Raw genomic sequence first — 6,739 nt, forward strand, 5'->3', positions numbered from 1 at the left:
AGTAGCACAATTTCTAACTTATTTACATTCATTTTTACTTATACTTGTATGTTGACCTCTCCATATTGATGTTAGTTTCATGTTTTGGCAGACTTTTCTTAGCGGATGTATAATCATCACAAATTGAATTATGGGGCGTTTCAGGCCCCGGAGTGAATAGAATTGTACACTCGCAAACTCGATCACAAACAAGGGCTGAAGGGCTTACGTTGCCAACTTGCCTTGCTTGGCTAATTGTTTGGACCGACGGCAAAGATGGCTGCAGGGATTCCCTCGAGGGTAAGTGGAGGAGGGTGTGTCTTTTGTGTTTCAATCAATCCAATGTATTTATGAAGCGCTTTTTACATCAGCCGATGTCACAAAGTGCTATACAGAAACCCAGCCTAAAACACCAAACAGCAAGCAATGCAGATGTAGAAGCACGGTGACTTGGACAAACTCCCTAGAAAGGCCAGAACCTAGGAAGAAACCTAGAGAGGAACCAGGCTCTGACGGGTGGCCAGTCCTCTTCTGGCTGTGACGGGTGGAGTTTATAACAGTACATGGCCCAGATGTTCAAACGTTCATAGATGACCAGCAGGGTCAAATAATAATAATCACAGTGGTTGTAGAGGGTGTAACAGGTCGGCACCTCAGGAGTAAATGTCAGTTGGCTTTTCATAGCCGATCATTCAGAGTTAGAGACAGCAGGTGCGGTAGAGAGACAGAGCTGAAACAGCAGTTCCAGGACATGGTAGCACGTCTGGTGAACAGGTCAGGGTTCCATAGCCGAAGACAGAACAGTTGAAACTGGAGCAGCAGCACGACCAGATGGACTGTGGACAGCAAGGAGTCATCAGGCCAGGTAGTCATGAGGAATGGTCCTAGGGCTCAGGTCCTCTGAGAGAAGAGAAATAGAAAGAGAGAGAGAGAATTAGAGGGAGCATCCTTAAATTCACACAGAACACCGGATAAAACAGGAGAAAAACTCCAGATATAACAGACTGACCCTAGCCCCCGACACAAACTATTGCAGCATAATTACTGCAGGCTGAGACAGGAGGGGTCCGGAGACACTGTGGCCCCATCCGACTATACCCCCAGACTGGGCCAACCAGGCAGGATATAATCCCACCCACTTTGCCAATGCACAGCCCCCACACCACTAGAGGGATATCTTCAAACCACCAACTTACTACCCTGAGACAAGGCCAAGTATAGCCCATGAAGATCTCCCCCACGGCACGAACCCGAGGTGGGTGCCAACCCGGACAGGAAGATCACGTCAGTGACTCAACCCACTCAAGTGATGCACCCCTCCTAGGGACGACATGGAAGAGCACCAGTAAGCCAGTGACTCAGCCCCCGTAATAGGGTTAGAGGCAGAGAGAGGGGAACGGGTCAGGCAGAGACAGCAAGGGTGGTTCGTCGCTCCAGTGCCTTTCCGTTCACCTCACACCCCTGGGCCAGATTACACTCAATCATAGGACCTACTGAAGAGATGAGTCTTCAATAAAGACTTAAGGTCCAGACCGAGTCTGGGTCTCTCACATGGATAGTCAGACCATTCCATAAAAATAGAGCTTATAGGAGAAAACCCTGCCTCCTGCTGTTTGCTTAGAAATTCTAGGGACAATAAGGAGGCCTGCATCTTGTGACCGTAGCATACGTGTATGTATGTACGGCAGGACCAAATCAGAAAGATAGATAGGAGCAAGACCATGTCATGCTTTGTAGGTTAGCAGTAAAACCTTGAAATCATCCCTAGCCTAATCAGGAAGCCAGTGTAGAGGCTAGCACTGGAGTAATATGATACTTTTTTTTTTTTCTAGTCAAGATTCTAGCAGCCGTGTTTAGCACTAACTGAAGTTTATTTAGTGCTTCATCTGGGTAGCCGGAAAGTAGAGCATTGCAGTCGACTAATCTAGAAGTGACAAAAGCGTGGATACATTTTTCTGCATCATTTATCGTCAAAGGAATGAGCGTTACACCGAGGCCTGTACTCTGGAGCGGGATGATGGACTCTTACGTGAGCATCGCTCCACACTTCTTCTGCGCGCCGAAACCACTCATCTTTCGCAGGAGCTTCGGTCTGGCCCGGGATCCACGGAGCCAGAGCCGGCTGAAATCCCAAAACCCACTGGAAGGGGGTCAACCCAGTGGAGAAGTGACGTAGTGAGTTCTGGGCGTACTCTGCCCATGGAAGAAATCGTGCCCACTCATCCTGCCGGTCCTGACAGTGACTCCTCAGGAAACTCACGAGCTCCTGGTTCAAACTCTCCACCTGCCTGTTTGACTGAGGCCGGTACCCGGAAGTGAGGCTGACCGTGACCCCGAGCTTCTCCACAAAGGTCCTCCATACTCGTGATGTGAATTGGGGGCCACGGTCGGAGACAATGACAACATACACTCAATTAATATTTGGTAGCATTGCCTTTAAATGTTTAACTTGGGTCAAACGTTTTGTGTAGCCTTCCACAAGCTTCCCACAATAAGTTGGGTGAATTCCTCCTGACAGAGCTGGTGTATCTGAGTCAGGTTTGTAGGCCTCCTTGCTCGCACACACTTTTTCAGTTCTGCCCACAAATTTTCTATAGGATTGAGGTCAGGGCTTTGTGATGGCCACTCCAATACCTTGACTTTGTTGTCCTTAAGCAATTTTACCATAACTTTGGAAGTATGCTTGGGGTTATTGTCCATTTGGAAGACCCATTTGTGACCAAGCTTTAACTTCCTGACTGATGTCTTGAGATGTTGCTTCAATATATCCACATAATTTTCCACCCTCATGATGCCATCTATTTTGTGAAGTGCACCAGTCCCTCCCGCAGCAAAGCACCCCCACAACATGATGCTACCACCCCCATGCTTCACGGTTGGGATGGTGTTCTTCGGCTTGCAAGCCTCCCCCTTTTTCCTCCAAACATAACGATGGTCATTATGGCCAAACAGTTCTATTTTTGTTTCGTCAGACCAGGGGACATTTCTCCAAAAAGTATGATCTTTGTCCCCATGTGCAGTCGCAAACCATAGTCTGGCTTTTTTATGGCGGTTTTGGAGCAGTGGCTTCTTCCTTGCTGAGCGGCCTTTCAGGTTATGTCGATATAGGACTCGTTTAACTGTGGATAGAGATACTTTTGTACCTGTTTCCTCCAGCATCTTCACAAGGTCCTTTGCTGTTGTTCTTGGGTTTGATTCGCACTTTTCGCACCAAAGTACATTCATCTCTAGGAGACAGAACGCGTCTCCTTCCTGAGCGGTATGACGGCTGCATGGTCCCATGGTGTTTATACTTGCGTACTATTGTTTGTACAGATGGACGTGGTACCTTCAGGTGTTTGGAAATTGCTCCAAAGGATGAACCAGACTTGTGGAGGTCTACAATATTTGTCTGAGGTCTTGGCTGATTTCTTTAGATTTTTCCCATGATGTCAAGCGAAGAGGCACTGAGTTTGAAGGTAGGCCTTGAAATACATCCACAGGTACACCTCCAGTTGGCTCAAATGATGTCAATTAGCCTATCAGAAGCTTCTAAAGCCATGACATCATTTTCTGGAATTTTCCAAGCCGACTAAAGGCACTGTCAACTTAGTGTATGTAAATTCTGACCCACTGGAATTGTGATACAGTGAATTATATGTGAAATAATCTGTCTGTTAACAATTGTTTGAAAAATGACTTGTGTCATGCACAAAGTAGATGTCCTAACCGACTTGCCAAAACTATAGTTTGTTAACAAGAAATGTGTGGAGTGGTTAACCTGTTATGGCTAGGGGGCACTATTTTCACGACCGGGTGAAAATAACGTACCCGATTTAATCTGGTTACTACTCTTGCCCAGAAACTAGAATATTCATAGAATTAGTATATTTGGATAGAAAACACTCTAAAGTTTCTAAAACTGTTTGAATGGTGTCTGTGAGTATAACAGAACTCGTATGGCAGGCCAAAACCTGAGAAGATTCCATAGAGGAAGTGGCCTGTCTGACAATTTCTGGTGCTTCTTTTGCCTCTTTATCGAAAATACAGTATCTCTGCTGTAACGTGACAATTTCTAAGGCTTGCATAGGCTCTCTGAAGGCGCCAGAAAGTGGAATGGGATCTCTGCTGTCTCTGGGCAGGGACCAGCAGCTCTGTTTGTGAGTGGTCAGCCTAGTGGCTCAGAGACTGGAGATGCGTGGCCACGAGAGTACTCCATGTTTTTCTTCACCTGTTTGAATGAATACAACATCGTCCGGTTGGAATATTATCGCTATTTTACGAGGAAAATCGTATAAAAATTGATTTTAAACAGTGTTTGACATGCTTCTAAGTACGGTAAAGGAACATTTCGAAAAAATTTCTCACGAAATGCGCCTGCGTGTCACCGTTCGGATAGTTACCTGAACGCACGAACAAAACGGAGCTATTTGAATATAACTATGGATTATTTGGGACCAAAACAACATTTGTTGTTGAAGTAGAAGTACTGGGAGTGCATTCTGACGAAGAACACCAACGGTAATCCAATTTTTCTAATAGTAATTGTGAGTTTAGTGAGCCTCGACTTGGCGAGTGTCTAAATAGCTAGCCGTGATGGCCGAGCTATGAAGTCAGAATATTGCAAAATGTGCTTTTGCCGTAAAGCTATTTTAAAATCTTACACCGCGATTGCATAAAGGAGTTCTGTATCTATAATTCTTAAAATAATTGTTATGTATTTCGTGCAGGTTTATGCTGAGTAATTTAGTAAATTCACCGGAAGTTTTCGGTGTGTATGCTAGTTCTGAACATCACATGCTAATGTAAAAAGCTGGTTTTTGATATAAATATGAACTTGATTGAACAAAACATGCATGTATTGTATGACATAATGTCCTAGGAGTGTCATCTGATGAACATCATCAAAGGTTAGTGCTGCATTTAGCTGTGGTTTTGTTTTTTTGTGACATATATGCTTGCTTTGAAAATGGCTGTGTGATTATTTCTGGCTGGGTACTCTCCTGACATAATCTAATGTTTTGCTTTCTCTGTAAAGCCTTTTTGAAATCGGACAATGTGATTGGATTAACGAGAATCTTATCTTTCAAATGGTGTAAAATAGTCATATGTTTGAGAAAACTGAATTGTGGTATTTTAGTTGGTTTTGTATTTCGCGCGGTGCGATGCAGTTGGCTAGGGGTTCCGCAGGCGGAACGGGGTTCAACTAGCAGAACGTCTGTCCATAAGAGGTTAAACTAGTTTTAATGACTCCAACATAAGTGGATGTAAACTTACAACTTCAACTGTACTTCCTGAAGTGTTTCCATTCCCCTTTTAAGTGATGCTCTGTTTCTGTAATTTTTCTTGATTTTTGAATTTGATATGATGTAGGCTAGGGCTGGGCGATAAATCAATATCCCTCAATAACGATATAAAAACGTTTAGATTCATTTTCGATAATGTCGATATAGAATAATTAGGTACAGCAGTCCAGTTCACCTCTGACACAGCAGGAACGTGCGGAGAAGTGACAATATGCACGTGGAGAGGTATACGCCCTCTAAAAACCACTTAGCACCTCGAGTGATGGAGTAGCCACTATTAAATTTGTGATGATTAATCATCCGCTAAGAAAAGGCAGCCAAAACGTGAAACCAACATCAAAATGGAGAGGTCAACATACAAGTATAAGTAAAAATGAATGTAAATAAGTTAGAAATTGTGCTACTAATTCACGACAGCACAAGCACATATCGGAAAAGTAATGATGTTTTTGTTTGGTTAGCTTTTGGAAACGTTAGCTAGAGCATACAACTTGTCCTGGCATCACATTTATACATTGTAGTTTTAGATTTACCTGATATCCTCCGATGGCTAGCATTCGATGTCTGCGGATGTGTTGTCTTCTAGCCAAAACATGAAATGCAATCATCATTCACTGTGTCGCATATAAGGCACACACAACAGCTACCGGTGGTTCCATGATGACAGAAAACACAACCGTGGGACGAACTAGTGACACATTTCTGGGCAAGGGCGGGGTCCATTTAAAATGTATTCATTCTTCCCTCGCCCCTTGCCCTGCAAGTGTCAACTCATCATACCTCATGATATGTCATCAGGGCGGCAGGTAGCCTAGCGGTTAGACCGTTGGGCCAGTAACCGAGCGGTTGATGGTTTGAATAATCATGCCGACCAGGTGAAAAATCGGTCGATGTGCCCTTGAGCAAGGCACTTAACCTTTATTTGCTCCAGGGGCACCGTACTACTATGGCTGACCCTGTAAAAACAACCCATTTCGCTACACCAGCAATAACATATGCTAAACACGTGTATGTGACAAATACATTTGATTTGATGTGTCCACTTAATTTGAGGGGAGAGGGTGTTTTTTACATGTTTGGAATGCACCCTTTGAATTCGGACTGCAGTCAGAGGCTTACCTTTAGTCATGTGATTTACAAGAAGAGTGTTGGGGTGGGGTGGTCACATATATTACAAGAAAGAGAGATTTGGTCAAAGACAATACAGTATGAAGATAAGCTAAAAATGATTATCCTATTCAAATCCGCGACTACACTTGTAGGTGATGTCATGGCGACGTTGGCTGTAAAAGCTCAGGCGTAGAAGCAAGTCATCGGGTCTAATGGTCATCTTGCGCCGAATTGCGCATGTGCAAGCAGGAAAATCAAAGGTAGTCCTTCGATATAAACTTGTTTTTGACTAAAATTAAAACGTGTCAGTTTATTACTTTCACGAGATTGGTGAAATAACATGTTCAACTACTTAAGAAATTGTC

The sequence above is a fragment of the Salmo salar genome, chromosome 04 (genome assembly GCF_965601325.2).
Source record: "Salmo salar chromosome 04, fSalSal1, whole genome shotgun sequence".
NCBI classification, from domain to species: domain Eukaryota; kingdom Metazoa; phylum Chordata; class Actinopteri; order Salmoniformes; family Salmonidae; genus Salmo; species Salmo salar.